This window comes from Cygnus olor, chromosome 2 (genome assembly GCF_009769625.2).
Source record: "Cygnus olor isolate bCygOlo1 chromosome 2, bCygOlo1.pri.v2, whole genome shotgun sequence".
Taxonomy (NCBI): Eukaryota; Metazoa; Chordata; class Aves; order Anseriformes; family Anatidae; genus Cygnus; species Cygnus olor.
This window is the reverse complement of record NC_049170.1, coordinates 106426687-106431930: the sequence shown is the minus strand read 5'-3', so window position 1 is coordinate 106431930 and position 5244 is coordinate 106426687. Positions and strand designations below refer to the sequence as shown.

The 5244-nt window shown below is 44.2% G+C and overlaps 1 long non-coding RNA gene across 1 annotated transcript; it reads right to left on the bottom strand.

Annotated features, from left to right (window-relative positions):
* Positions 1 to 1767: 1767 nt before the first annotated feature.
* On the bottom strand, positions 1768 to 4901 carry LOC121065721. The gene is made up of 3 exons (XR_005817277.1): positions 4834 to 4901; positions 3746 to 4232; positions 1768 to 2396 (listed from the first exon to the last, which is right to left on the bottom strand). It is a non-coding gene; the product is annotated as an uncharacterized LOC121065721 (long non-coding RNA).
* Between the last annotated feature and the right edge of the window lie 343 nt (positions 4902 to 5244).

Genomic DNA, 5244 nt, shown 5'->3' with positions numbered 1-5244 from the left:
ACCACAAAGCTGCTCAGGACTGGAGGCCTCCCACCAGCCCAGTCTCTGGGTTTCTTTAACTTACTATTTCTGCAAGAGGAGGCAGAGGGGAAACTAAAACCTCTTGGGGTAATTAAAAAAGACTAGTAATTAAGCAACAAATAATAATGGCACAAATAGAAATGAGAGGCACCAGCTGCTTCATAAACCCATGAAGTTCACAAAATCCTACTTTGTGATGCCTGCTGTAATGACACTTTATTCTTAACACATGAACTTACCACGTGAGAGACAATTTTCTTTAAGGTTTGTTTGTTCCTCTTGTCAGAATATATTCCATTTTTTTTTCTGCTGGGCTAAAATTACCAACAAATTAAACCATGCTTTCAGCCAGCTTAATCCCCCACCCTCCCCATTTATTAACATTTTATTAAACTGTAAAATGTCAAGATGGTTAAATTTCTTCAACAATTCAGTAAACAGGGACACCGCTTTTTCTGTTAGGGTCTTGGAATGGCTATTTAATACATCTTACACATATATGAGAAAATCAGTTTAGCTGGATCAACATGCCATTTCACAGTGAAGTTTTTTTTTCTTTGCATTGACCTTGTCCTATGGTTATTTCTCTTCCATTCTGCCATATGTGATTGCTCCAGACGTTTTTTCTATGCTTTGAAAATCTTGCAAAAATCACCTCCACTATTAGTCTCAACATTATTCCTTGATTCTTCAGTGGGTCTGTTGCATGCTGACAGCTCTGCTGGGTCTCTCTTTGGAGCTGAAATACTGATCTTACCTCTTACTGCCACTGAGGGTGAGTTATCATGCACTGAATACACAGGGAAAATCTTGTTGGAGCCCCAGCCCTGTGTAGGGGAAATGTGTACAGACAGTGACACTAGCTTTGCATCCTGACGTGGTAGAGCAATGTCATCCTGCTGTCACCTGCTGAAGTTGATTTGATTTGAATTCAACATAACCTCAGAAATGCTTTTATGCTGCTGCTTGGATATTTTTATACCACATTAAAAGAACTTCGCATACTGACTCCTTATTGTTTCTTTTCCTTTGCAGTTTCATGACAATGAAATAATTGACTGCGATAAGCAAAAAGAAAGCAAGAATAATTTAAACACAGAAGTTTATCCCCTTTGAATGCTCTCTATCTGCTTTTAAAACTGCGGTATCTGTACATAAATTAAATAACAATTATAAATCCATGTAAATTAAAGTTACCCAAACTCAGCAAGGAAGTTTTGACTTTCTGTACTAGCCTTTGTTCTTGCCAATGTGACTGACTGCTCAGGAAAACTAATTATTTTGCACTGCTACCTGGAATGCATCTGTGAATAGGACCCCCTAGTCCCCTGTAAGCCAGAGTAGCTTTTTATTTCTGGGTCCTGCTGCTTCTCTAAATATTTCTCTTTAATTTGAAGAACTTGTTTTCCTGGAAGAAGAGATTTCTGGGGATGGAACCAGGAGTTACTGGTGTTCAGCTGGACTCTGAGCTCCTGCAGTGTGCAAGAGTCCATGACAAGCAGCAGTGGCTGAGAGCTCTCTGATGCTGTAAGTTAGGATGGGAGATAAAGATTATGAATGCCTTCCGTTCCGTAAGACACTGAGCATCAATACTTCCTATCATGAGTGTGGTGGAAAGCTCACCAAGAAGCAATACACTAAGAAACATATTGTACCTCTGAAAAAAAAAAGATATATTGTTAAAAATATTATTTTAAAGCATCATCTACCTTCATTTTTGCTTGATTCCCGCCTTTTTCCCCTGCCTTCAGCCCAAAAAGTGAATATGATCTTAAATGTGATCACTGTTTATCTTTAAGAAGACCTGTGGGTTCAGGCTGCGCATTTGGATTTTTGCATGACATCACTTGGTGAGATTCTGGTGTGCCTTATCAACTTATGAAATGAAATTCAAGGTTTTGGTTTGGCCATGTGAATAGCTGAATGGCATGAGATCTAACCATCAGGGAGATTACCCTTTTCCCCTCCATGATGGTGCTGCTGTGGGAACTGGCAGAGATGACAAAGCAAGCATCCTCTCCACAGAGGGGAAGTCTTCTAGATGTTTGTGACCTTTCCCCCCCTAGATTTATTACCTTCATGGTGCACTTCAAAGTTTTTTCTTTCTCAGGGCCCTGCAGAGGAGGGTGGCTTGCTGTTGGCCTTCAGATTGGGAACTGTACCCTACCCAGGGCTTTCTTCTTGAGTGTCTTGGTCGTCCATGGTGGTGAAAGGCATGACACTTTGTTGTGATGCAAAAGGTGTATTGATGCAGTCTGCATCAAACATCCCGTGTCCAGTGTCTAAAGCAGCAGGGAGGTAGAGGCAGCTAATGTGTGCTCCTGAACAACTGATATGTACACATGTACATGTGCTGGCATCTTGCTCTGAATGTCCTGTAAATGGGGGATGAATCTGAGTTGTAGAAATATACAATTTTGGGGTGATTCTTGGTTGAGAAATTTCCCTATTAGAGGGAAAGAGAAAAGAGAAGTAGAGAGCAGTCCATGCTCACCCCAGCATTGCTAGTTTTTCTAGATGGCTGAGCTTTGGTGAGCCGTGGTGGCTGACCAGTTTGCTAAAAGGTAAATTCCAGCACATGCACTGGTACAGGATAAATGCTCATATCAGCATATGAGCATATCAGCATGATATCAGCAGCCTGTACATTATGAGTTTGAGCACCCATCTACCTCTGCTGCTGGCAGTGCTGGGGCTCTCATGTAGTGCATCCCATCAGGGCACCAAACGTGCCCCAGTCATGTGCTAGCACTGGTGCTACCTTGGGGCTTGGGGCACAAAAGCTGCCCACGAGCTCTCACTGTGCAGCCAGTGCCATCACCTGTGCCTCTTAGGGCACAGGTATGAGAGTAAAAGCCCCTGGAGCTGGAGGGCAGTAAGGGATTGTGTTAAGGAAGGGTCATGGCATGGCTGGCAGGGAGGAGCTGTGATGCAGAAGGGAGGGATGGAGGTGGATTATAGCACTGAACCACATGGAGCTCAAGTCCTCCAGCACAGGCTTGGCTGTAGCGAAGATGTATCTTAATCTTTGTCCAATACTAGAGCCCACCCAGAACAGGCTCCTTCATGAGGTTTGAAAACGTTCCACCGCTTATGAAGGAAAACAATGAATAAGAAAAAAATGAAGAAAATGTTCCACCCATGAATGAAAAAAACGCTGTTCCTCTCAAACAGTTCTTCTTCTTACAGGGCATATATGCTATTAATTTATGCTTATTGAGGGAAAATATTTGCATATTTTGCTTTGTAAACAGATGCCGAGATTGTATGATAGCAGTTCTTCTCGTAGCCATGACTTTCCAATTGAAAACTGAAATTGTGATAATCTTTCCGGGAGAACCTTTTCTGAAAAGCCTCCCATCTATATTTTCTTTTCCATGCCTCCCCCACAACAAAGCCACATGGACTTGATATGCTCAAATTCAGCCCAGATTTTGGTTTTTCTAGCATTTACATGAATTTTGTGCTTGTGAGCTTCATTCACACAGCTGAATGGCCCTGAGGAGGGATGGAGGGATACACCCATCAACTGTTCAGCTACTGAACACCTGAACAGATAATAATTTATGTCATTTAGGTTGGAAACATTATGATACTCATGCAATCTATTGCGCTTATATAGCTAAACTCCTACTGTTTCTGCACCCTGTATAACAGCCTACTCCTGAGAAAAAAATTAATGCGAGAGGAAAAAGTGATGGGGTAGGAGAGCATTGTGTCAAACCTGATCAGTTTGTGCAGCAGGAGGCTGGGAGACAGCATGGGCTGCAGGTGAGAAGAGGGTCCTGTTCAGTTGGCTTAGCTGCATCTGCAGGTCTTCAGCAGGAGACTGAGGTCATGGGGGTTTTCTGAGAGTCTCAGTCTCAGAGCCTGGGGCAATATTTTATATATTTATTTGTCAATACAGTGTTTTTTAGATTTTGCTGTCTTGGAAATCATTTGGTCTCATGGTTTCTTTTCTGTAACACTACCACTCTCTTTTGTTTTGCCTTTTCAAGATCCTCAGACAAAGGCTTCATTAAGAAGAACGAGGTTTCAGCAGTTCGGACAGACCCCCAAGTGCTGTGCACTGAACGCAATACTTGCAAATTGGGATTTTTTTCTCACAGGTAGAGTTTTCTCTGCTCTGCTGACTGGCTGTAGTTGGTGTGCAGTTGCACAGCCTAAGCTGGTGCTGTCTCCTGCAGCGGAGTCAGAAGTATGTAAGACATCTGTGTAAATAAAACACACCAACAGGAATTCTTCCATGGCTGCTGGTGACTGAAGTGACACCAGTAAAAATCACAGCCAGATCAGGACAGATGAGTGGGACTGTGCCAAATGGGGTCCGATCTGCCTCAGCCCTGTTCTTGGTGGATGCAAATACTGCAGTAGCTTCACTGAGTTTGTTAGTGCAAATATTTAGAAATAGAGTTGCTTTAAGCTCCCTGAGGTGCTGCTAAATCTCGTATTGCAGATGTTTGCTGTTTACCAGAAACCTGAATGACTTTAAAGCTCCCAGGAGTTCTCTCGCCTCTTCTGCGATGAAGATCTTTCCAGGCAGAGGTGCCCAGAGAATTGCTGCCAAGATCAACTTTCCTACCTCCAGTACGTGCGTGGCAGGGAGGAGAGAGCACCTGGAGCGCTGGTGCTCTTGCCTCTGGCTGAGGTACCGGCAGGGTTGTGCTGCTGTATCGCTATGTGGACAGCAGGGAAGGGGAACATCTGAGGCTCCTCTATGTGAGCCCTAATTGCCCTTAGGTAAATAATATGACCAAGGGGGGATAAATCTTTCTTTCCTCATAGGCAGTGCCCCATTTCCATGTAACCTACCTCCTGCACATCCATTGACCTCCTCCTGCCAGGATGGTGGTGAGACCTTGTGGCCTGGTTCTGGAGCATTCTACCCCCTGGGGCTCTGGGAGGCCCCCCCCTCAGGTGTCATCCATGCATGATGTTGAGCCTCATCATCCTGGGCTTTGCTCAGCGGGAAAAAGGCGTGGATAATCACTCACAGGTGCTCAGAGCTGGTGCTGCTGCTGAGACCAGCTCCTTGTGGCAGGTCAGGCAGGTCTGGGCAGCTCGTGCTATGGAACGTGACTGAAGTCTCAGAACAAGGCTTTGGCTGTAACGCAAGGAGACTCAGCTTGTGCTGACTCTCGGGTGAGGACAGCTGCATGGGTAGCATCCTGGGCTTTGTAGAGCTCAAAAGGTCAGTTTATTTTTCTTTCTACTTACATAGAG